This window comes from Phyllobates terribilis, unplaced genomic scaffold (genome assembly GCF_046119375.1).
Source record: "Phyllobates terribilis strain yellow unplaced genomic scaffold, ASM4611937v1 Scaffold_5__5_contigs__length_657084704, whole genome shotgun sequence".
Lineage (NCBI taxonomy): Eukaryota > Metazoa > Chordata > Amphibia > Anura > Dendrobatidae > Phyllobates > Phyllobates terribilis.
The window spans coordinates 52,396,808-52,423,861 of record NW_027362765.1 but is presented as its reverse complement, the minus strand read 5'-3'; positions in this window follow the sequence as shown (position 1 = coordinate 52,423,861).

Sequence of the window (27,054 nt, the reverse complement as noted above, 5' to 3'; positions counted from 1 at the left end):
AATGCTTTGGAACTCTTCCATTGTTCTGGGATTTCTGCTGAAGTTTAAAAATGCTTTGGAACTCTTCCATTGTCCTCGGAATTCAGCTGATGTTTAACAATGCTTTGGAACTCTTCCATTGTTCTGGGAATTCTGCTAAAGTTTAAAAATGGTTTGGAACTCTTCCATTGTTCTCGGAATTCTGCTGATGTTTAACAATGCTTTGGAACTCTTCCGTTGTTCTCGGAATTCAGCTGAAGTTTAAAAAAGCTTTGGAACTCTTCCATTGTTCTCAGAATGCCGCTGATGTTTAACAATGCTTTGGAACTCTTCCATAGTTTTTGGAATTCTGCTGAAGTTTAAAAATGCTTTGGAACTCTTCCCTTGTTCTCGGAATTCCGCTGAAGTTTAAAAATGCTATGGAACTCTTCCATTGTTCTCGGAATTCTGCTGAAGTTTAAAAATGCTTTGGAACTCTTCCATTGTTCTCGGAATTCTGCTGATGTTTAACAATGCTTTGGAACTCTTCCATTGTTCTGGGAATTCTGCTGAAGTTTAAAAATGCTTTGGAACTCTTCTATTGTTCTCAGAATTCTGCTGAAGTTTAAAAATGCTTTGGAACTCTTCCATTGTTCTGGGAACTCCGCTGATGTTTAACAATGATTTGGAACTCTTCCATTGTCCTTGGAATTCTGCTGAAGTTTAAAAATGCTTTGGAACTCTTCCATTGTTTTCGGAATTCTGCTGAAGTTTAAAAATGCTTTGGAACTCTTCCATTTTTCTCGGAATTCCGCTGATGTTTAACAATGCTTTGGAACTCTTACATTGTTTTCAGAATTCTGCTGAAGTTTAAAAATGCTTTGGAACTCTTCCATTGTTCTCGGAATTTTGCTGATGTTTAACAATGCTTTGGAACTCTTCCATCATTCTGGGAATTCTGCTGAAGTTTAAAAATGCTTTGAAACTCTTCCATTGTTCTGGGAATTCTGCTGAAGTTTAAAAATGCTTTGGAACTCTTCCATTGTTCTCGGAATTCCGCTGATGTTTAGCAATGATTTGGAACTGTTCCATTGTTCTCGGAATTCTGGTGAAGTTTAAAATTGCTTTGGAACTCTTCCATTGTTCTCGGAATTCTGCTGAAGTTTAAAAATGCTTTGGAACTCTTCCATTGTTCTCGGATTTCCGCTGATTTTTAGCAATGCTTTGGAATTCTTCCATTGTTCACGGAAATCTGCTGAAGTTTAAAAATGCTTTGGAACTCTTCCCTTGTTCTCCAAATTCCGCTGAATTTACAAATGCTATGGAATACTTCCATTGTTCTCAGAATTCTGCTGAAGTTTAAAAATGCTTTGGAACTCTTCCATTGTTCTCGGAAATCTGCTGAAGTTTAAAAATGCTTTGGAACTCTTCCATTGTTCTCGGAATTCCGCTGATGTTTAGCAATGCTTTGGAATTCTTCCATTGCTCAAGAAATTCCGCTGAAGTTTAAAAATGCTTTGGAACTCTTTCCTTGTTGTCGGAATTCCGCTGAAGCTTAAAAATGCTATGGAACGCTTCCATTGTTCTCGGAATTCTGCTGAAGTTTAAAAATGCTTTGGAACTCTTCCATTGTTCTCGGAATTCTGCTGAAGTTTAAAAATGCTTTGGAACTCTTCCATTGTTCTCCGAATTCTGCTGATGTTTAACAATGCTTTGGAACTCTTCCATTGTTCTGGGAATTCTGCTGAAGTTTAAAAATGCTTTGGAACTCTTCCATTGTTCTCAGAATGCCACTGATGTTTAACAATGCTTTGGAACTCTTCCGTTGTTCTCGGAATTCAGCTGAAGTTTAAAAAAGCTTTGGAACTATTCCATTGTTCTCAGAATGCCGCTGATGTTTAACAATGCTTTGGAACTCTTCCATAGTTTTTGGAATTCTGCTGAAGTTTAAAAATGCTTTGGAACTCTTCCATTGTTCTCGGAATTCCGCAGATGTTTAACAATGCTTTGGAACTCTTCCATTTTTCTCAGAATTCTGCTGAAGTTTAAAAATGCTTTGGAACTCTTCCATTGTTCTCGGAATTCTGCTGAAGTTTAAAAACGCTTTGGAACTCTTCCATTGTTCTGAGAATTCCGCTGATGTTTAACAATGCTTCGGAATTCTTCCATTGTTCTCAGAATTCCGCTGAAGTTTAAAAATGCTTTGGAACTCTTCCATTGTTCTCGGAATTCCGCTAATGTTTAACAATGCTTTGGAACTCTTCCATCATTCTGGGAATTCTGCTGAAGTTTAAAAATGCTTTGAAACTCTTCCATTGTTCTCGGAATTCTGCTGAAGTTTAAAAATGCTTCGGAACTCTTCCTTTGTTCTCGGATTTCCGCTGATGTTTAACAATGATTTGGAACTCTTCCATTGTTCTCGGAATTCCGCTGATGTTTAACAATGATTTGGAACTCTTCCATTGTTCTCGGAATTCTGCTGAAGTTTAAAAATGCTTTGGAACTCTTCCATTGTTCTCGGAATTCCGCTGATGTTTAACAATGCTTTGGAACTCTTCCATTGTTCTGGGATTTCTGCTGAAGTTTAAAAATGCTTTGGAACTCTTCCATTGTCCTCGGAATTCAGCTGATGTTTAACAATGCTTTGGAACTCTTCCATTGTTCTGGGAATTCTGCTAAAGTTTAAAAATGGTTTGGAACTCTTCCATTGTTCTCGGAATTCTGCTGATGTTTAACAATGCTTTGGAACTCTTCCGTTGTTCTCGGAATTCAGCTGAAGTTTAAAAAAGCTTTGGAACTCTTCCATTGTTCTCAGAATGCCGCTGAAGTTTAAAAATGCTTTGGAACTCTTCCCTTGTTCTCGGAATTCCGCTGAAGTTTAAAAATGCTATGGAACTCTTCCATTGTTCTCGGAATTCTGCTGAAGTTTAAAAATGCTTTGGAACTCTTCCATTGTTCTCGGAATTCTGCTGATGTTTAACAATGCTTTGGAACTCTTCCATTGTTCTGGGAATTCTGCTGAAGTTTAAAAATGCTTTGGAACTCTTCTATTGTTCTCGGAATTCTGCTGAAGTTTAAAAATGCTTTGGAACTCTTCCATTGTTCTGGGAACTCCGCTGATGTTTAACAATGATTTGGAACTCTTCCATTGTCCTTGGAATTCTGCTGAAGTTTAAAAATGCTTTGGAACTCTTCCATTGTTTTCGGAATTCTGCTGAAGTTTAAAAATGCTTTGGAACTCTTCCATTTTTCTCGGAATTCCGCTGATGTTTAACAATGCTTTGGAACTCTTACATTGTTCTCGGAATTCTGCTGAAGTTTAAAAATGCTTTGGAACTCTTCCATTTTTCTGAGAATTCCGCTGATGTTTAACAATGCTTTGGAATTCTTCCATTGTTCTCAGAATTCCGCTGAAGTTTAAAAATGCTTTGGAACTCTTCCATTGTTCTCGGAATTTTGCTGATGTTTAACAATGCTTTGGAACTCTTCCATCATTCTGGGAATTCTGCTGAAGTTTAAAAATGCTTTGAAACTCTTCCATTGTTCTGGGAATTCTGCTGAAGTTTAAAAATGCTTTGGAACTCTTGCATTGTTCTCGGAATTCCGCTGATGTTTAACAATGATTTGGAACTCTTCCATTGTTCTCGGAATTCTGCTGAAGTTTAAAATTGCTTTGGAACTCTTCCATTGTTCTCGGAATTCTGCTGAAGTTTAAAAATGCTTTGGAACTCTTCCATTGTTCTCGGATTTCCGCTGATTTTTAGCAATGCTTTGGAATTCTTCCATTGTTCACAGAAATCTGCTGAAGTTTAAAAATGCTTTGGAACTCTTCCTTTGTTCTCGGATTTTTGCTGATGTTTAACAATGATTTGGAATGCTTCCATTGTTCTAGGAATTCTGCTGAAGTTTAAAAATGCTTTGGAACTCTTACATTGTTTTCGGAATTCCGCTGATGTTTAACAATGCTTTGGAGCTCTTACATTGTTCTCGGAAATCTGCTGAAGTTTAAAAATGCTTTGGAACTCTTCCATTGTTCTGAGAATTCCGCTGATGCTTAACAATGCTTTGGAATTCTTCCATTTTTCTCAGAATTCCGCTGAAATTTAAAAATGCTTTGGAACTCTTCCATTGTTCTCGGAATTACGCTGATGTTTACCAATGCTTTGGAACTCTTCCATCATTCTGGGAATTCTGCTGAAGTTTAAAAATGCTTTGAAACTCTTCCATTGTTCTCGGAATTCTGCTGATGTTTAACAATGCATTGGAACTCTTCCATCATTCTGGGAATTCTGCTGAAGTTTAAAAATGCTTTGAAACTCTTCCATTGTTCTCGGAATTCTGCTGAAGTTTAAAAATGCTTTGGAACTCTTCCATTGTTCTGGGAATTCTGCTGAAGTTTAAAAATGCTTTGGAACTCTTCCCTTTTTGTCGGAATTCCGCTGAAGTTTTAAAATGCTATGGAACGCTACCATTGTTCTCGGAATTCTGCTGAAATTTAAAAATGCTTTGGAACTCTTCCATTGTTCTCGGAATTCTGCTGAAGTTTAAAAATGCTTTGGAACTCTTCCATTGTTCTCGGAATTCCGCTGATGTTTAACAATGCTTTGGAACTCTTCCATTGTTCTGGGATTTCTGCTGAAGTTTAAAAATGCTTTGGAACTCTTCCATTGTCCTCGGAATTCAGCTGATGTTTAACAATGCTTTGGAACTCTTCCATTGTTCTGGGAATTCTGCTAAAGTTTAAAAATGGTTTGGAACTCTTCCATTGTTCTCAGAATTCTGCTAATGTTTAACAATGCTTTGGAACTCTTCCGTTGTTCTCGGAATTCAGCTGAAGTTTAAAAAAGCTTTGGAACTCTTCCATTGTTCTCAGAATGCCGCTGATGTTTAACAATGCTTTGGAACTCTTCCATAGTTTTTGGAATTCTGCTGAAGTTTAAAAATGCTTTGGAACTCTTCCATTGTTCTCGGAATTCCGCAGATGTTTAACAATGCTTTGGAACTCTTCCATTTTTCTCAGAATTCTGCTGAAGTTTAAAAATGCTTTGGAACTCTTCCATTGTTCTCGGAATTCTGCTGAAGTTTAAAAACGCTTTGGAACTCTTCCATTGTTCTGAGAATTCCGCTGATGTTTAACAATGCTTTGGAATTCTTCCATTGTTCTCAGAATTCCGCTGAAGTTTAAAAATGCTTTGGAACTCTTCCATTGTTCTCGGAATTCCGCTAATGTTTAACAATGCTTTGGAACTCTTCCATCATTCTGGGAATTCTGCTGAAGTTTAAAAATGCTTTGAAACTCTTCCATTGTTCTCGGAATTCTGCTGAAGTTTAAAAATGCTTCGGAACTCTTCCTTTGTTCTCGGATTTCCGCTGATGTTTAACAATGATTTGGAACTCTTCCATTGTTCTCGGAATTCCGCTGATGTTTAACAATGATTTGGAACTCTTCCATTGTTCTCGGAATTCTGCTGAAGTTTAAAAATGCTTTGGAACTCTTCCATTGTTCTCGGAATTCCGCTGATGTTTAACAATGCTTTGGAACTCTTCCATTGTTCTGGGATTTCTGCTGATGTTTAAAAATGCTTTGGAACTCTTGCATTGTCCTCGGAATTCAGCTGATGTTTAACAATGCTTTGGAACTCTTCCATTGTTCTGGGAATTCTGCTAAAGTTTAAAAATGGTTTGGAACTCTTCCATTGTTCTCGGAATTCTGCTGATGTTTAACAATGCTTTGGAACTCTTCCATTGTTCTGGGAATTCAGCTGAAGTTTAAAAAAGCTTTGGAACTCTTCCATTGTTCTCAGAATGCCGCTGATGTTTAACAATGCTTTGGAACTCTTCCATAGTTTTTGGAATTCTGCTGAAGTTTAAAAATGCTTTGGAACTCTTCCATTGTTCTCGGAATTCCGCTGATGTTTAGCAATGCTTTGGAATTCTTCCATTGTTCACGGAAATCCGCTGAAGTTTAAAAATGCTTTGGAACTCTTCCCTTGTTCTCGGAATTCCGCTGAAGTTTAAAAATGCTATGGAACTCTTCCATTGTTCTCGGAATTCTGCTGAAGTTTAAAAATGCTTTGGAACTCTTCCATTGTTCTCGGAATTCTGCTGATGTTTAACAATGCTTTGGAACTCTTCCATTGTTCTGGGAATTCTGCTGAAGTTTAAAAATGCTTTGGAACTCTTCTATTGTTCTCGGAATTCTGCTGAAGTTTAAAAATGCTTTGGAACTCTTCCATTGTTCTGGGAACTCCGCTCATGTTTAACAATGATTTGGAACTCTTCCATTGTCCTTGGAATTCTGCTGAAGTTTAAAAATGCTTTGGAACTCTTCCATTGTTTTCGGAATTCTGCTGAAGTTTAAAAATGCTTTGGAACTCTTCCATTTTTCTCGGAATTCCGCTGATGTTTAACAATGCTTTGGAACTCTTACATTGTTCTCGGAATTCTGCTGAAGTTTAAAAATGCTTTGGAACTCTTCCATTTTTCTGAGAATTCCGCTGATGTTTAACAATGCTTTGGAATTCTTCCATTGTTCTCGGAATTCTGCTGAAGTTTAAAAACGCTTTGGAACTCTTCCATTGTTCTGAGAATTCCGCTGATGTTTAACAATGCTTTGGAATTCTTCCATTGTTCTCAGAATTCCGCTGAAGTTTAAAAATGCTTTGGAACTCTTCCATTGTTCTCGGAATTCCGCTAATGTTTAACAATGCTTTGGAACTCTTCCATCATTCTGGGAATTCTGCTGAAGTTTAAAAATGCTTTGAAACTCTTCCATTGTTCTCGGAATTCTGCTGAAGTTTAAAAATGCTTCGGAACTCTTCCTTTGTTCTCGGATTTCCGCTGATGTTTAACAATGATTTGGAACTCTTCCATTGTTCTCGGAATTCCGCTGATGTTTAACAATGATTTGGAACTCTTCCATTGTTCTCGGAATTCTGCTGAAGTTTAAAAATGCTTTGGAACTCTTCCATTGTTCTCGGAATTCCGCTGATGTTTAACAATGCTTTGGAACTCTTCCATTGTTCTGGGATTTCTGCTGATGTTTAAAAATGCTTTGGAACTCTTGCATTGTCCTCGGAATTCAGCTGATGTTTAACAATGCTTTGGAACTCTTCCATTGTTCTGGGAATTCTGCTAAAGTTTAAAAATGGTTTGGAACTCTTCCATTGTTCTCGGAATTCTGCTGATGTTTAACAATGCTTTGGAACTCTTCCATTGTTCTGGGAATTCAGCTGAAGTTTAAAAAAGCTTTGGAACTCTTCCATTGTTCTCAGAATGCCGCTGATGTTTAACAATGCTTTGGAACTCTTCCATAGTTTTTGGAATTCTGCTGAAGTTTAAAAATGCTTTGGAACTCTTCCATTGTTCTCGGAATTCCGCTGATGTTTAGCAATGCTTTGGAATTCTTCCATTGTTCACGGAAATCCGCTGAAGTTTAAAAATGCTTTGGAACTCTTCCCTTGTTCTCGGAATTCCGCTGAAGTTTAAAAATGCTATGGAACTCTTCCATTGTTCTCGGAATTCTGCTGAAGTTTAAAAATGCTTTGGAACTCTTCCATTGTTCTCGGAATTCTGCTGATGTTTAACAATGCTTTGGAACTCTTCCATTGTTCTGGGAATTCTGCTGAAGTTTAAAAATGCTTTGGAACTCTTCTATTGTTCTCGGAATTCTGCTGAAGTTTAAAAATGCTTTGGAACTCTTCCATTGTTCTGGGAACTCCGCTGATGTTTAACAATGATTTGGAACTCTTCCATTGTCCTTGGAATTCTGCTGAAGTTTAAAAATGCTTTGGAACTCTTCCATTGTTTTCGGAATTCTGCTGAAGTTTAAAAATGCTTTGGAACTCTTCCATTTTTCTCGGAATTCCGCTGATGTTTAACAATGCTTTGGAACTCTTACATTGTTCTCGGAATTCTGCTGAAGTTTAAAAATGCTTTGGAACTCTTCCATTTTTCTGAGAATTCCGCTGATGTTTAACAATGCTTTGGAATTCTTCCATTGTTCTCAGAATTCCGCTGAAGTTTAAAAATGCTTTGGAACTCTTCCATTGTTCTCGGAATTTTGCTGATGTTTAACAATGCTTTGGAACTCTTCCATCATTCTGGGAATTCTGCTGAAGTTTAAAAATGCTTTGAAACTCTTCCATTGTTCTGGGAATTCTGCTGAAGTTTAAAAATGCTTTGGAACTCTTGCATTGTTCTCGGAATTCCGCTGATGTTTAACAATGATTTGGAACTCTTCCATTGTTCTCGGAATTCTGCTGAAGTTTAAAATTGCTTTGGAACTCTTCCATTGTTCTCGGAATTCTGCTGAAGTTTAAAAATGCTTTGGAACTCTTCCATTGTTCTCAGAATTCCGCTGATGTTTAACAATGCTTTGGAACTCTTCAATTGTTCTGGGATTTCTGCTGAAGTTTAAAAATGCTTTGGAACTCTTCCATTGTTCTCGGAATTCCGCTGATGTTTAACAATGCTTTGGAACTCTTCCATTGTTCTGGGAATTCTGCTAAAGTTTAAAAATGGTTTGGAACTCTTCCATTGTTCTCGGAATTCTGCTGAAGTTTAAAAATGCTTTGGAACTCTTCCATTGTTCTGGGAATTCCGCTGATGTTTAACAATGATTTGGAACTCTTCCATTGTCCTTGGAATTCTGCTGAAGTTTAAAAATGCTTTGGAACTCTTCCATTTTTCTCGGAATTCCGCTGATGTTTAACAATGCTTTGGAACTCTTACATTGTTCTCGGAATTCTGCTGAAGTTTAAAAATGCTTTGGAACTCTTCCATTGTTCTGAGAATTCCGCTGATGTTTAACAATGCTTTGGAATTCTTCCATTGTTCTCAGAATTCCGCTGAAGTTTAAAAATGCTTTGGAACTCTTCCATTGTTCTCGGAATTTCGCTGATGTTTAACAATGCTTTGGAACTCTTCCATCATTCTGGGAATTCTGCTGAAGTTTAAAAATGCTTTGAAACTCTTCCATTGTTCTGGGAATTCTGCTGAAGTTTAAAAATGCTTTAGAACTCTTCCATTGTTCTCGGAATTCCGCTGATGTTTAACAATGATTTGGAACTCTTCCATTGTTCTCGGAATTCTGCTGAAGTTTAAAATTGCTTTGGAACTCTTCCATTGTTCTCGGAATTCTGCTGAAGTTTAAAAATGCTTTGGAACTCTTCCATTGTTCTCGGAATTCCGCTGATTTTTAGCAATGCTTTGGAATTCTTCCATTGTTCACGGAAATCTGCTGAAGTTTAAAAATGCTTTGGAACTCTTCCCTTGTTCTCAAAATTCTGCTGAATTTACAAATGCTATGGAATACTTCCATTGTTCTCGGAATTCTGCTGAAGTTTAAAAATGCTTTGGAACTCTTCCATTGTTCTCGGAAATCTGCTGAAGTTTAAAAATGCTTTGGAACTCTTCCATTGTTCTCGGTATTCCGCTGATGTTTAGCAATGCTTTGGAATTCTTCCATTGCTCAAGAAATTCCGCTGAAGTTTAAAAATGCTTTGGAACTCTTCCCTTGTTGTCGGAATTCCGCTGAAGCTTAAAAATGCTATGGAACGCTTCCATTGTTCTCGGAATTCTGCTGAAGTTTAAAAATGCTTTGGAACTCTTCCATTGTTCTCGGAATTCTGCTGAAGTTTAAAAATGCTTTGGAACTCTTCCATTGTTCTCCGAATTCCGCTGATGTTTAACAATGCTTTGGAACTCTTCCATAGTTTTTGGAATTCTGCTGAAGTTTAAAAATGCTTTGGAACTCTTCCATTGTTTTCGGAATTCCGCTGATGTTTAACAATGCTTTGGAGCTCTTACATTGTTCTCGGAAATCTGCTGAAGTTTAAAAATGCTTTGGAACTCTTCCATTGTTCTGAGAATTCCGCTGATGCTTAACAATGCTTTGGAATTCTTCTATTTTTCTCAGAATTCCGCTGAAATTTAAAAATGCTTTGGAACTCTTCCATTGTTCTCGGAATTACGCTGATGTTTACCAATGCTTTGGAACTCTTCCATCATTCTGGGAATTCTGCTGAAGTTTAAAAATGCTTTGAAACTCTTCCATTGTTCTCGGAATTCTGCTGATGTTTAACAATGCATTGGAACTCTTCCATCATTCTGGGAATTCTGCTGAAGTTTAAAAATGCTTTGAAACTCTTCCATTGTTCTCGGAATTCTGCTGAAGTTTAAAAATGCTTTGGAACTCTTCCATTGTTCTGGGAATTCTGCTGAAGTTTAAAAATGCTTTGGAACTCTTCCCTTGTTGTCGGAATTCCGCTGAAGTTTTAAAATGCTATGGAACGCTACCATTGTTCTCGGAATTCTGCTGAAATTTAAAAATGCTTTGGAACTCTTCCATTGTTCTCGGAATTCTGCTGAAGTTTAAAAATGCTTTGGAACTCTTCCATTGTTTTCGGAATTCCGCTGATGTTTAACAATGCTTTGGAACTCTTCCATTGTTCTGGGATTTCTGCTGAAGTTTAAAAATGCTTTGGAACTCTTCCATTGTCCTCGGAATTCAGCTGATGTTTAACAATGCTTTGGAACTCTTCCATTGTTCTGGGATTTCTGCTAAAGTTTAAAAATGGTTTGGAACTCTTCCATTGTTCTCGGAATTCTGCTGATGTTTAACAATGCTTTGGAACTCTTCCGTTGTTCTCGGAATTCAGCTGAAGTTTAAAAAAGCTTTGGAACTCTTCCATTGTTCTCAGAATGCCGCTGATGTTTAACAATGCTTTGGAACTCTTCCATAGTTTTTGGAATTCTGCTGAAGTTTAAAAATGCTTTGGAACTCTTCCCTTGTTCTCGGAATTCCGCTGAAGTTTAAAAATGCTATGGAACTCTTCCATTGTTCTCGGAATTCTGCTGAAGTTTAAAAATGCTTTGGAACTCTTCCATTGTTCTCGGAATTCTGCTGATGTTTAACAATGCTTTGGAACTCTTCCATTGTTCTCAGAATTCTGCTGAAGTTTAAAAATGCTTTGGAACTCTTCCATTGTTCTGGGAACTCCGCTGATGTTTAACAATGATTTGGAACTCTTCCATTGTCCTTGGAATTCTGCTGAAGTTTAAAAATGCTTTGGAACTCTTCCATTGTTTTCGGAATTCTGCTGAAGTTTAAAAATGCTTTGGAACTCTTCCATTTTTCTCGGAATTCCGCTGATGTTTAACAATGCTTTGGAACTCTTACATTGTTCTCGGAATTCTGCTGAAGTTTAAAAATGCTTTGGAACTCTTCCATTGTTCTCGGAATTTTGCTGATGTTTAACAATGCTTTGGAACTCTTCCATCATTCTGGGAATTCTGCTGAAGTTTAAAAATGCTTTGAAACTCTTCCATTGTTCTGGGAATTCTGCTGAAGTTTAAAAATGCTTTGGAACTCTTCCATTGTTCTCGGAATTCCGCTGATGTTTAACAATGATTTGGAACTGTTCCATTGTTCTCGGAATTCTGGTGAAGTTTAAAATTGCTTTGGAACTCTTCCATTGTTCTCGGAATTCTGCTGAAGTTTAAAAATGCTTTGGAACTCTTCCATTGTTCTCGGATTTCCGCTGATTTTTAGCAATGCTTTGGAATTCTTCCATTGTTCACGGAAATCTGCTGAAGTTTAAAAATGCTTTGGAACTCTTCCCTTGTTCTCCAAATTCCGCTGAATTTACAAATGCTATGGAATACTTCCATTGTTCTCAGAATTCTGCTGAAGTTTAAAAATGCTTTGGAACTCTTCCATTGTTCTCGGAAATCTGCTGAAGTTTAAAAATGCTTTGGAACTCTTCCATTGTTCTCGGAATTCCGCTGATGTTTAGCAATGCTTTGGAATTCTTCCATTGCTCAAGAAATTCCGCTGAAGTTTAAAAATGCTTTGGAACTCTTCCCTTGTTGTCGGAATTCCGCTGAAGCTTAAAAATGCTATGGAACGCTTCCATTGTTCTCGGAATTCTGCTGAAGTTTAAAAATGCTTTGGAACTCTTCCATTGTTCTCGGAATTCTGCTGAAGTTTAAAAATGCTTTGGAACTCTTCCATTGTTCTCCGAATTCTGCTGATGTTTAACAATGCTTTGGAACTCTTCCATTGTTCTGGGAATTCTGCTGAAGTTTAAAAATGCTTTGGAACTCTTCCATTGTTCTCAGAATGCCGCTGATGTTTAACAATGCTTTGGAACTCTTCCGTTGTTCTCGGAATTCAGCTGAAGTTTAAAAAAGCTTTGGAACTATTCCATTGTTCTCAGAATGCCGCTGATGTTTAACAATGCTTTGGAACTCTTCCATAGTTTTTGGAATTCTGCTGAAGTTTAAAAATGCTTTGGAACTCTTCCATTGTTCTCGGAATTCCGCAGATGTTTAACAATGCTTTGGAACTCTTCCATTTTTCTCAGAATTCTGCTGAAGTTTAAAAATGCTTTGGAACTCTTCCATTGTTCTCGGAATTCCGCTAATGTTTAAAAATGCTTTGGAACTCTTCCATCATTCTGGGAATTCTGCTGAAGTTTAAAAATGCTTTGAAACTCTTCCATTGTTCTCGGAATTCTGCTGAAGTTTAAAAATGCTTCGGAACTCTTCCTTTGTTCTCGGATTTCCGCTGATGTTTAACAATGATTTGGAACTCTTCCATTGTTCTCGGAATTCCGCTGATGTTTAACAATGATTTGGAACTCTTCCATTGTTCTCGGAATTCTGCTGAAGTTTAAAAATGCTTTGGAACTCTTCCATTGTTCTCGGAATTCCGCTGATGTTTAACAATGCTTTGGAACTCTTCCATTGTTCTGGGATTTCTGCTGAAGTTTAAAAATGCTTTGGAACTCTTCCATTGTCCTCGGAATTCAGCTGATGTTTAACAATGCTTTGGAACTCTTCCATTGTTCTGGGAATTCTGTTAAAGTTTAAAAATGGTTTGGAACTCTTCCATTGTTCTCGGAATTCTGCTGATGTTTAACAATGCTTTGGAACTCTTCCGTTGTTCTCGGAATTCAGCTGAAGTTTAAAAAAGCTTTGGAACTCTTCCATTGTTCTCAGAATGCCGCTGAAGTTTAAAAATGCTTTGGAACTCTTCCCTTGTTCTCGGAATTCCGCTGAAGTTTAAAAATGCTATGGAACTCTTCCATTGTTCTCGGAATTCTGCTGAAGTTTAAAAATGCTTTGGAACTCTTCCATTGTTCTCGGAATTCTGCTGATGTTTAACAATGCTTTGGAACTCTTCCATTGTTCTGGGAATTCTGCTGAAGTTTAAAAATGCTTTGGAACTCTTCTATTGTTCTCGGAATTCTGCTGAAGTTTAAAAATGCTTTGGAACTCTTCCATTGTTCTGGGAACTCCGCTGATGTTTAACAATGATTTGGAACTCTTCCATTGTCCTTGGAATTCTGCTGAAGTTTAAAAATGCTTTGGAACTCTTCCATTGTTTTCGGAATTCTGCTGAAGTTTAAAAATGCTTTGGAACTCTTCCATTTTTCTCGGAATTCCGCTGATGTTTAACAATGCTTTGGAACTCTTACATTGTTCTCGGAATTCTGCTGAAGTTTAAAAATGCTTTGGAACTCTTCCATTTTTCTGAGAATTCCGCTGATGTTTAACAATGCTTTGGAATTCTTCCATTGTTCTCAGAATTCCGCTGAAGTTTAAAAATGCTTTGGAACTCTTCCATTGTTCTCGGAATTTTGCTGATGTTTAACAATGCTTTGGAACTCTTCCATCATTCTGGGAATTCTGCTGAAGTTTAAAAATGCTTTGAAACTCTTCCATTGTTCTGGGAATTCTGCTGAAGTTTAAAAATGCTTTGGAACTCTTGCATTGTTCTCGGAATTCCGCTGATGTTTAACAATGATTTGGAACTCTTCCATTGTTCTCGGAATTCTGCTGAAGTTTAAAATTGCTTTGGAACTCTTCCATTGTTCTCGGAATTCTGCTGAAGTTTAAAAATGCTTTGGAACTCTTCCATTGTTCTCGGATTTCCGCTGATTTTTAGCAATGCTTTGGAATTCTTCCATTGTTCACAGAAATCTGCTGAAGTTTAAAAATGCTTTGGAACTCTTCCTTTGTTCTCGGATTTTTGCTGATGTTTAACAATGATTTGGAATGCTTCCATTGTTCTAGGAATTCTGCTGAAGTTTAAAAATGCTTTGGAACTCTTACATTGTTTTCGGAATTCCGCTGATGTTTAACAATGCTTTGGAGCTCTTACATTGTTCTCGGAAATCTGCTGAAGTTTAAAAATGCTTTGGAACTCTTCCATTGTTCTGAGAATTCCGCTGATGCTTAACAATGCTTTGGAATTCTTCCATTTTTCTCAGAATTCCGCTGAAATTTAAAAATGCTTTGGAACTCTTCCATTGTTCTCGGAATTACGCTGATGTTTACCAATGCTTTGGAACTCTTCCATCATTCTGGGAATTCTGCTGAAGTTTAAAAATGCTTTGAAACTCTTCCATTGTTCTCGGAATTCTGCTGATGTTTAACAATGCATTGGAACTCTTCCATCATTCTGGGAATTCTGCTGAAGTTTAAAAATGCTTTGAAACTCTTCCATTGTTCTCGGAATTCTGCTGAAGTTTAAAAATGCTTTGGAACTCTTCCATTGTTCTGGGAATTCTGCTGAAGTTTAAAAATGCTTTGGAACTCTTCCCTTTTTGTCGGAATTCCGCTGAAGTTTTAAAATGCTATGGAACGCTACCATTGTTCTCGGAATTCTGCTGAAATTTAAAAATGCTTTGGAACTCTTCCATTGTTCTCGGAATTCTGCTGAAGTTTAAAAATGCTTTGGAACTCTTCCATTGTTCTCGGAATTCCGCTGATGTTTAACAATGCTTTGGAACTCTTCCATTGTTCTGGGATTTCTGCTGAAGTTTAAAAATGCTTTGGAACTCTTCCATTGTCCTCGGAATTCAGCTGATGTTTAACAATGCTTTGGAACTCTTCCATTGTTCTGGGAATTCTGCTAAAGTTTAAAAATGGTTTGGAACTCTTCCATTGTTCTCGGAATTCTGCTGATGTTTAACAATGCTTTGGAACTCTTACATTGTTCTCGGAATTCTGCTGAAGTTTAAAAATGCTTTGGAACTCTTCCACTGTTCTCGGAATTCCGCTGATATTTAACAATGCTTTGAATCTCTTCCATTGTTCTGGGAATTCTGCTAAAGTTTAAAAATGGTTTGGAACTCTTCCATTGTTCTCAGAATTCTGCTAATGTTTAACAATGCTTTGGAACTCTTCCGTTGTTCTCGGAATTCAGCTGAAGTTTAAAAAAGCTTTGGAACTCTTCCATTGTTCTCAGAATGCCGCTGATGTTTAACAATGCTTTGGAACTCTTCCATAGTTTTTGGAATTCTGCTGAAGTTTAAAAATGCTTTGGAACTCTTCCATTGTTCTCGGAATTCCGCAGATGTTTAACAATGCTTTGGAACTCTTCCATTTTTCTCAGAATTCTGCTGAAGTTTAAAAATGCTTTGGAACTCTTCCATTGTTCTCGGAATTCTGCTGAAGTTTAAAAACGCTTTGGAACTCTTCCATTGTTCTGAGAATTCCGCTGATGTTTAACAATGCTTTGGAATTCTTCCATTGTTCTCAGAATTCCGCTGAAGTTTAAAAATGCTTTGGAACTCTTCCATTGTTCTCGGAATTCCGCTAATGTTTAACAATGCTTTGGAACTCTTCCATCATTCTGGGAATTCTGCTGAAGTTTAAAAATGCTTTGAAACTCTTCCATTGTTCTCGGAATTCTGCTGAAGTTTAAAAATGCTTCGGAACTCTTCCTTTGTTCTCGGATTTCCGCTGATGTTTAACAATGATTTGGAACTCTTCCATTGTTCTCGGAATTCCGCTGATGTTTAACAATGATTTGGAACTCTTCCATTGTTCTCGGAATTCTGCTGAAGTTTAAAAATGCTTTGGAACTCTTCCATTGTTCTCGGAATTCCGCTGATGTTTAACAATGCTTTGGAACTCTTCCATTGTTCTGGGATTTCTGCTGATGTTTAAAAATGCTTTGGAACTCTTGCATTGTCCTCGGAATTCAGCTGATGTTTAACAATGCTTTGGAACTCTTCCATTGTTCTGGGAATTCTGCTAAAGTTTAAAAATGGTTTGGAACTCTTCCATTGTTCTCGGAATTCTGCTGATGTTTAACAATGCTTTGGAACTCTTCCATTGTTCTGGGAATTCAGCTGAAGTTTAAAAAAGCTTTGGAACTCTTCCATTGTTCTCAGAATGCCGCTGATGTTTAACAATGCTTTGGAACTCTTCCATAGTTTTTGGAATTCTGCTGAAGTTTAAAAATGCTTTGGAACTCTTCCATTGTTCTCGGAATTCCGCTGATGTTTAGCAATGCTTTGGAATTCTTCCATTGTTCACGGAAATCCGCTGAAGTTTAAAAATGCTTTGGAACTCTTCCCTTGTTCTCGGAATTCCGCTGAAGTTTAAAAATGCTATGGAACTCTTCCATTGTTCTCGGAATTCTGCTGAAGTTTAAAAATGCTTTGGAACTCTTCCATTGTTCTCGGAATTCTGCTGATGTTTAACAATGCTTTGGAACTCTTCCATTGTTCTGGGAATTCTGCTGAAGTTTAAAAATGCTTTGGAACTCTTCTATTGTTCTCGGAATTCTGCTGAAGTTTAAAAATGCTTTGGAACTCTTCCATTGTTCTGGGAACTCCGCTGATGTTTAACAATGATTTGGAACTCTTCCATTGTCCTTGGAATTCTGCTGAAGTTTAAAAATGCTTTGGAACTCTTCCATTGTTCTCGGAATTCTGCTGAAGTTTAAAAATGCTTTGGAACTCTTCCATTTTTCTCGGAATTCCGCTGATGTTTAACAATGCTTTGGAACTCTTACATTGTTCTCGGAATTCTGCTGAAGTTTAAAAATGCTTTGGAACTCTTCCATTTTTCTGAGAATTCCGCTGATGTTTAACAATGCTTTGGAATTCTTCCATTGTTCTCAGAATTCCGCTGAAGTTTAAAAATGCTTTGGAACTCTTCCATTGTTCTCGGAATTTTGCTGATGTTTAACAATGCTTTGGAACTCTTCCATCATTCTGGGAATTCTGCTGAAGTTTAAAAATGCTTTGAAACTCTTCCATTGTTCTGGGAATTCTGCTGAAGTTTAAAAATGCTTTGGAACTCTTGCATTGTTCTCGGAATTCCGCTGATGTTTAACAATGATTTGGAACTCTTCCATTGTTCTCGGAATTCTGCTGAAGTTTAAAATTGCTTTGGAACTCTTCCATTGTTCTCGGAATTCTGCTGAAGTTTAAAAATGCTTTGGAACTCTTCCATTGTTCTCGGATTTCCGCTGATTTTTAGCAATGCTTTGGAATTCTTCCATTGTTCACGGAAATCTGCTGAAGTTTAAAAATGCTTTGGAACTCTTCCTTTGTTCTCGGATTTTCGCTGATGTTTAACAATGATTTGGAATGCTTCCATTGTTCTAGGAATTCTGCTGAAGTTTAAAAATGCTTTGGAACTCTTACATTGTTTTCGGAATTCCGCTGATGTTTAACAATGCTTTGGAGCTCTTACATTGTTCTCGGAAATCTGCTGAAGTTTAAAAATGCTTTGGAACTCTTCCATTGTTCTGAGAATTCCGCTGATGATTAACAATGCTTTGGAATTCTTCCATTTTTCTCAGAATTCCGCTGAAATTTAAAAATGCTTTGGAACTCTTCCATTGTTCTCGGAATTACGCTGATGTTTACCAATGCTTTGGACCTCTTCCATCATTCTGGGAATTCTGCTGAAGTTTAAAAATGCTTTGAAACTCTTCCATTGTTCTCGGAATTCTGCTGATGTTTAACAATGCATTGGAACTCTTCCATCATTCTGGGAATTCTGCTGAAGTTTAAAAATGCTTTGAAACTCTTCCATTGTTCTCGGAATTCTGCTGAAGTTTAAAAATGCTTTGGAACTCTTCCATTGTTCTGGGAATTCTGCTGAAGTTTAAAAATGCTTTGGAACTCTTCCTTTGTTCTCGGATTTTCGCTGATGTTTAACAATGATTTGGAATGCTTCCATTGTTCTAGGAATTCTGCTGAAGTTTAAAAATGCTTTGGAACTCTTACATTGTTTTCGGAATTCCGCTGATGTTTAACAATGCTTTGGAGCTCTTACATTGTTCTCGGAAATCTGCTGAAGTTTAAAAATGCTTTGGAACTCTTCCATTGTTCTGAGAATTCCGCTGATGATTAACAATGCTTTGGAATTCTTCCATTTTTCTCAGAATTCCGCTGAAATTTAAAAATGCTTTGGAACTCTTCCATTGTTCTCGGAATTACGCTGATGTTTACCAATGCTTTGGACCTCTTCCATCATTCTGGGAATTCTGCTGAAGTTTAAAAATGCTTTGAAACTCTTCCATTGTTCTCGGAATTCTGCTGATGTTTAACAATGCATTGGAACTCTTCCATCATTCTGGGAATTCTGCTGAAGTTTAAAAATGCTTTGAAACTCTTCCATTGTTCTCGGAATTCTGCTGAAGTTTAAAAATGCTTTGGAACTCTTCCATTGTTCTGGGAATTCTGCTGAAGTTTAAAAATGCTTTGGAACTCTTCCCTTGTTGTCGGAATTCCGCTGAAGTTTTAAAATGCTATGGAACGCTACCATTGTTCTCGGAATTCTGCTGAAATTTAAAAATGCTTTGGAACTCTTCCATTGTTCTCGGAATTCTGCTGAAGTTTAAAAATGCTTTGGAACTCTTCCATTGTTCTCGGAATTCCGCTGATGTTTAACAATGCTTTGGAACTCTTCCATAGTGTTTGGAATTCTGCTGAAGTTTAAAAATGCTTTGGAACTCTTCCATTGTTCTCGGAATTCTGCTGAAGTTTAAAAATGCTTTGGAACTCTTCCATTGTTCTCGGAATTCCGCTGATGTTTAGCAATGCTTTGGAATTCTTCCATTGTTCACGGAAATCCGCTGAAGTTTAAAAATGCTTTGGAACTCTTCCCTTGTTCTCGGAATTCCGCTGAAGTTTAAAAATGCTATGGAACTCTTCCTTTGTTCTCGGAATTCTGCTGAAGTTTAAAAATGCTTTGGAACTCTTCCATTGTTCTCGGAATTCTGCTGATGTTTAACAATGCTTTGGAACTCTTCCATTGTTCTGGGAATTCTGCTGAAGTTTAAAAATGCTTTCTAACTCTTCTATTGTTCTCGGAATTCTGCTGAAGTTTAAAAATGCTTTGGAACTCTTCCATTGTTCTGGGAACTCCGCTGATGTTTAACAATGATTTGGAACTCTTCCATTGTCCTTGGAATTCTGCTGAAGTTTAAAAATGCTTTGGAACTCTTCCATTGTTTTCGGAATTCTGCTGAAGTTTAAAAATGCTTTGGAACTCTTCCATTTTTCTCGGAATTCCGCTGATGTTTAACAATGCTTTGGAACTCTTACATTGTTCTCGGAATTCTGCTGAAGTTTAAAAATGCTTTGGAACTCTTCCATTTTTCTGAGAATTCCGCTGATGTTTATCAATGCTTTGGAATTCTTCCATTGTTCTCAGAATTCCGCTGAAGTTTAAAAATGCTTTGGAACTCTTCCATTGTTCTCGGAATTTTGCTGATGTTTAACAATGCTTTGGAACTCTTCCATCATTCTGGGAATTCTGCTGAAGTTTAAAAATGCTTTGAAACTCTTCCATTGTTCTGGGAATTCTGCTGAAGTTTAAAAATGCTTTGGAACTCTTCCATTGTTCTCGGAATTCCGCTGATGTTTAACAATGATTTGGAACTCTTCCATTGTTCTCGGAATTCTGCTGAAGTTTAAAATTGCTTTGGAACTCTTCCATTGTTCTCGGAATTCTGCTGAAGTTTAAAAATGCTTTGGAACTCTTCCATTGTTCTCGGATTTCCGCTGATTTTTAGCAATGCTTTGGAATTCTTCCATTGTTCACGGAAATCTGCTGAAGTTTAAAAATGCTTTGGAACTCTTCCCTTGTTCTCAAAATTCCGCTGAATTTACAAATGCTATGGAATACTTCCATTGTTCTCGGAATTCTGCTGAAGTTTAAAAATGCTTTGGAACTCTTCCATTGTTCTCGGAAATCTGCTGAAGTTTAAAAATGCTTTGGAACTCTTCCATTGTTCTCGGAATTCCGCTGATGTTTAGCAATGCTTTGGAATTCTTCCATTGCTCAAGAAATTCCGCTGAAGTTTAAAAATGCTTTGGAACTCTTCCATTGTTCTCCGAATTCTGTTGATGTTTAACAATGCTTTGGAACTCTTCCATTGTTCTGGGAATTCTGCTGAAGTTTAAAAATGCTTTGGAACTCTTCCATTGTTCTCGGAATTCCGCTGATATTTAACAATGCTTTGGATCTCTTCCATTGTTCTGGGAATTCTGCTAAAGTTTAAAAATGGTTTGGAACTCTTCCATTGTTCTCAGAATTCTGCTAATGTTTAACAATGCTTTGGAACTCTTCCGTTGTTCTCGGAATTCAGCTGAAGTTTAAAAAAGCTTTGGAACTCTTCCATTGTTCTCAGAATGCCGCTGATGTTTAACAATGCTTTGGAACTCTTCCATAGTTTTTGGAATTCTGCTGAAGTTTAAAAATGCTTTGGAACTCTTCCATTGTTCTCGGAATTCCGCAGATGTTTAACAATGCTTTGGAATTCTTCCATTGTTCTCAGAATTCCGCTGAAGTTTAAAAATGCTTTGGAACTCTTCCATTGTTCTCGGAATTCCGCTAATGTTTAACATTGCTTTGGAACTCTTCCATCATTCTGGGAATTCTGCTGAAGTTTAAAAATGCTTTGAAACTCTTCCATTGTTCTCGGAATTCTGCTGAAGTTTAAAAATGCTTCGGAACTCTTCCTTTGTTCTCGGATTTCCGCTGATGTTTAACAATGATTTGGAACTCTTCCATTGTTCTCGGAATTCCGCTGATGTTTAACAATGATTTGGAAGTCTTCCATTGTTCTCGGAATTCTGCTGAAGTTTAAAAATGCTTTGGAACTCTTCCATTGTTCTCGGAATTCCGCTGATGTTTAACAATGCTTTGGAACTCTTCCATTGTTCTGGGATTTCTGCTGAAGTTTAAAAATGCTTTGGAACTCTTCCATTGTCCTCGGAATTCAGCTGATGTTTAACAATGCTTTGGAACTCTTCCATTGTTCTGGGAATTCTGCTAAAGTTTAAAAATGGTTTGGAACTCTTCCATTGTTCTCGGAATTCTGCTGATGTTTAACAATGCTTTGGAACTCTTCCGTTGTTCTCGGAATTCAGCTGAAGTTTAAAAAAGCTTTGGAACTCTTCCATTGTTCTCAGAATGCCGCTGATGTTTAACAATGCTTTGGAACTCTTCCATAGTTTTTGGAATTCTGCTGAAGTTTAAAAATGCTTTGGAACTCTTCCATTGTTCTCGGAATTCTGCTGAAGTTTAAAAATGCTTTGGAACTCTTCCATTGTTCTCGGAATTCCGCTGATGTTTAGCAATGCTTTGGAATTCTTCCATTGTTCACGGAAATCCGCTGAAGTTTAAAAATGCTTTGGAACTCTTCCATTGTTCTCGGAATTCTGCTGATGTTTAACAATGCTTTGGAACTCTTCCATTGTTCTGGGAATTCTGCTGAAGTTTAAAAATGCTTTGGAACTCTTCCATTGTTTTCGGAATTCTGCTGAAGTTTAAAAATGCTTTGGAACTCTTCCATTTTTCTCGGAATTCCGCTGATGTTTAACAATGCTTTGGAACTCTTCCATTGTTCTCGGAATTCTGCTGAAGTTTAAAAATGCTTTGGAACTCTTCCATTTTTCTGAGAATTCCGCTGATGTTTAACAATGCTTTGGAATTCTTCCATTGTTCTCAGAATTCCGCTGAAGTTTAAAAATGCTTTGGAACTCTTCCATTGTTCTCGGAATTTTGCTGATGTTTAACAATGCTTTGGAATCTTCCATCATTCTGGGAATTCTGCTGAAGTTTAAAAATGCTTTGAAACTCTTCCATTGTTCTGGGAATTCTGCTGAAGTTTAAAAATTCTTTGGAATTCTTCCATTGTTCTCGGAATTCCGCTGATGTTTAACAATGATTTGGAACTCTTCCATTGTTCTCGGAATTCTGCTGAAGTTTAAAATTGCTTTGGAACTCTTCCATTGTTCTCGGAATTCTGCTGAAGTTTAAAAATGCTTTGGAACTCTTCCATTGTTCTCGGATTTCCGCTGATTTTTAGCAATGCTTTGGAATTCTTCCATTGTTCACGGAAATCTGCTGAAGTTTAAAAATGCTTTGGAACTCTTCCCTTGTTCTCAAAATTCCGCTGAATTTACAAATGCTATGGAATACTTCCATTGTTCTCGGAATTCTGCTGAAGTTTAAAAATGCTTTGGAACTCTTCCATTGTTCTCGGAAATCTGCTGAAGTTTAAAAATGCTTTGGAACTCTTCCATTGTTCTCGGAATTCCGCTGATGTTTAGCAATGCTTTGGAATTCTTCCATTGCTCAAGAAATTCCGCTGAAGTTTAAAAATGCTTTGGAACTCTTCCCTTGTTGTCGGAATTCCGCTGAAGCTTAAAAATGCTATGGAACGCTTCCATTGTTCTCGGAATTCTGCTGAAGTTTAAAAATGCTTTGTAACTCTTCCATTGTTCTCGGAATTCTGCTGAAGTTTAAAAATGCTTTGGAACTCTTCCATTGTTCTCCGAATACTGCTGATGTTTAACAATGCTTTGGAACTCTTCCATTGTTCTGGGAATTCTGCTGAAGTTTAAAATTGCTTTGGAACTCTTCCATTGTTCTCGGAATTCCGCTGATATTTAACAATGCTTTGGATCTCTTCCATTGTTCTGGGAATTCTGCTAAAGTTTAAAAATGGTTTGGAACTCTTCCATTGTTCTCAGAATTCTGCTAATGTTTAACAATGCTTTGGAACTCTTCCGTTGTTCTCGGAATTCAGCTGAAGTTTAAAAAAGCTTTGGAACTCTTCCATTGTTCTCAGAATGCCGCTGATGTTTAACAACGCTTTGGAACTCTTCCATAGTTTTTGGAATTCTGCTGAAGTTTAAAAATGCTTTGGAACTCTTCCATTGTTCTCGGAATTCCGCAGATGTTTAACAATGCTTTGGAACTCTTCCATTTTTCTCGGAATTCTGCTGAAGTTTAAAAATGCTTTGGAACTCTTCCATTGTTCTCGGAATTCTGCTGAAGTTTAAAAACGCTTTGGAACTCTTCCATTGTTCTGAGAATTCCGCTGATGTTTAACAATGCTTTGGAATTCTTCCATTGTTCTCAGAATTCCGCTGAAGTTTAAAAATGCTTTGGAACTCTTCCATTGTTCTCGGAATTCCGCTAATGTTTAACAATGCTTTGGAACTCTTCCATCATTCTGGGAATTCTGCTGAAGTTTAAAAATGCTTTGAAACTCTTCCATTGTTCTCGGAATTCTGCTGAAGTTTAAAAATGCTTCGGAACTCTTCCTTTGTTCTCGGATTTCCGCTGATGTTTAACAATGATTTGGAACTCTTCCATTGTTCTCGGAATTCCGCTGATGTTTAACAATGATTTGGAACTCTCCCTTTGTTCTCGGAATTCTGCTGAAGTTTAAAAATGCTTTGGAACTCTTCCATTGTTCTCGGAATTCTGCTGAAGTTTAAGAATGCTTTGGAACTCTTCGATTGTTCTCGGAATTCTGCTGATGTTTAAAAATGCTTTGGAACTCTTCCATTGATCTCGTAATTCTGCTGATGTTTAAAAATGCTTTGCAACTCTTCCATTCTTCTCGGAATTCTGCTGAAGTTTAAAAATGCTTTGAAACTCTTCCATTGTTCTCGGAATTCTGCTGAAGTTTAAAAATGCTTTGGAATGCTTCCATTGTTCTCGGAATTCCGCTGAAGATTAACATTGCTTTGTAACTCTTCCATTGTTTTCGGAATTCTGCTGATGTCTAAAAATGCTTTGGAACTCTTCCATTGTTCTCGGAATTCTGCTGAAGTTTAAAAATGCTTTGGAACTCTTCCATTGTTCTCGGAATTCCGCTGATCTTTAGCAATGCTTTGGAACTCTTCCATTGTTCTCGGAATTCTGCTGAAGTTTAAAAATGCTTTGGAACTCTTCCATTGTTCTCGGAATTCTGCTGAAGTTTAAAAATGCTTTGGAACTCGACCATTGTTCTCGGAATTCCGCTGATGTTTAACAATGCTTTGGAACTCTTCCATTGTTCTCGGAATTCCCCTGAAGTTTAAAAATGCTTTGGAACTCTTCCATTGTTCTCGGAAATCTGCTGAAGTTTAAGAATGCTTTGGAACTCTTCCATTGTTCTCGGAATTCCGCTGATGTTTAAAAATGCTTTGGAACTCTTCCATTGTTCTCGGAATTCCGTTGATCTTTCAAAATGCTTTGGTACTCTTCCATTGTTTTCAGAAATCTGCTGATGTTTAAAAATGCTTAGGAACTCTTCCATTGTTCTCGGAATTCTGCTGAAGTTTAAAAATGCTTTGGAACTCTTCCATTGTTGTCTGAAATCCGCTGATGTTTAACAGTACTTTGGAACTCTTTCTTTGTTCTCGGAATTCTGCTGAAGTTTAAAAATGCTATGGAACTCTTCCATTGTTCTCGGAATTCCGCTGATATTTAACAATGCTTTGGAACTCTTCCATTGTTCACGGAACTCCGATGAAGTATAAAAATGCTTTGGAACTCTTCCATTGTTCTCGGAATTCTGCTGAAGTTTAAAAATGCTTTGGAACTCTTCCATTGTTCTCGGAATTCCGCTGATCTTTATCAATGCTTTGGAACTCTTCCATTGCTCTCAGAATTCTGCTGAAGATTAAAAATGATTTGGAACTCTTTCATTGTTCTCGGAATTCCGCTGATGTTTAACAATGATTTGGAACACTTCCATTGTTCTCGGAATTCTGCTGAAGTTTAAAAATGCTTTAGAACACTTCCATTGTTCTCAAAATTCCACTGAAGTTTAAAAATGCTTTGGAACTCTTCCTTGTTCTCAGAATTCCGCTGAAGTTTAAAAATGCTTTGGAACTCTTCCATTGTTCTCGGAATTACGCTGATTTTTACCAATGCTTTGGAACTCTTCCATTGTTCTGGGAATTCTACTGAAGTTTAAAAATGCTTTGGAACTCTTCCATTGTTCTCGGAATTCTGCTGAAGTTTAAAAATGTTTTGGAACTCGACCATTGTTCTCGGAATTCCGCTGATGTTTACCAATGCTTTGGAACTCTTCCATTGTTCTCGGAATTCCGCTGAAGTTTAAAAATGCTTTGGAACTCTTCCATTGTTATCGGAATTCCTCTGATGATTAAAAATGCTTTGGAACTCTTCCATTGTAATCGGAATTCTGCTGAAGTTTAAAAATGCTTTGAAACTCTTCCATTGTTCTCGGAATTCTGCTGAAGATTAAAAATGATTTGTAACTCTTTCATTGTTCTCGGAAATACGCTGATGTTTAACAATGATTTGGAACTCTTCCATTGTTCTCGGAATTCTGCTGAAGTTTAAAAATGCTTTGGAACACTTCCATTGTTCTCAAAATTCTACTGAAGTTTAAAATGCTTTGGAACTCTTCCTTGTTCTCAGAATTCCGCTGAAGTTTAAAAATGCTATGGAACTCTTCCATTTTTTCGGAATTCCGCTGAAGTTTAAAAATGCTATGGAACTCTTCCATTGTTCTCGGAATTCCGCTGATCTTTAGCAATGCTTTGGAACTCTTCCATTGTTCTCGGAATTCTGCTGAAGATTAAAAATGATTTGGAACTTTTCCATTGTTCTCGGAATTCCGCTGATGTTTAACAATGATTTGGAACTCTTCCATTGTTCTCAGAATTCTGCTGAAGTTTAAAAATGCTTTGAAACTCTTCCATTGTTCTGGGAATTCTGCTGAAGTTTAAAAATGCTTTGGAACTCTTCCATTGTTCTCGGAATTCCGCTGATGTTTAACAATGATTTGGAACTCTTCCATTGTTCTCGGAATTCTGCTGAAGTTTAAAATTGCTTTGGAACTCTTCCATTGTTCTCGGAATTCTGCTGAAGTTTAAAAATGCTTTGGAACTCTTCCATTGTTCTCGGATTTCCGCTGATTTTTAGCAATGCTTTGGAATTCTTCCATTGTTCACGGAAATCTGCTGAAGTTTAAAAATGCTTTGGAACTCTTCCCTTGTTCTCAAATTTCCGCTGAATTTACAAATGCTATGGAATACTTCCATTGTTCTCGGAATTCTGCTGAAGTTTAAAAATGCTTTGGAACTCTTCCATTGTTCTCGGAAATCTGCTGAAGTTTAAAAATGCTTTGGAACTCTTCCATTGTTCTCGGAATTCCGCTGATGTTTAGCAATGCTTTGGAATTCTTCCATTGCTCAAGAAATTCCGCTGAAGTTTAAAAATGCTTTGGAACTCTTCCATTGTTCTCCGAATTCTGTTGATGTTTAACAATGCTTTGGAACTCTTCCATTGTTCTGGGAATTCTGCTGAAGTTTAAAAATGCTTTGGAACTCTTCCATTGTTCTCGGAATTCCGCTGATATTTAACAATGCTTTGGATCTCTTCCATTGTTCTGGGAATTCTGCTAAAGTTTAAAAATGGTTTGGAACTCTTCCATTGTTCTCAGAATTCTGCTAATGTTTAACAATGCTTTGGAACTCTTCCGTTGTTCTCGGAATTCAGCTGAAGTTTAAAAAAGCTTTGGAACTCTTCCATTGTTCTCAGAATGCCGCTGATGTTTAACAATGCTTTGGAACTCTTCCATAGTTTTTGGAATTCTGCTGAAGTTTAAAAATGCTTTGGAACTCTTCCATTGTTCTCGGAATTCCGCAGATGTTTAACAATGCTTTGGAATTCTTCCATTGTTCTCAGAATTCCGCTGAAGTTTAAAAATGCTTTGGAACTCTTCCATTGTTCTCGGAATTCCGCTAATGTTTAACATTGCTTTGGAACTCTTCCATCATTCTGGGAATTCTGCTGAAGTTTAAAAATGCTTTGAAACTCTTCCATTGTTCTCGGAATTCTGCTGAAGTTTAAAAATGCTTCGGAACTCTTCCTTTGTTCTCGGATTTCCGCTGATGTTTAACAATGATTTGGAACTCTTCCATTGTTCTCGGAATTCCGCTGATGTTTAACAATGATTTGGAAGTCTTCCATTGTTCTCGGAATTCTGCTGAAGTTTAAAAATGCTTTGGAACTCTT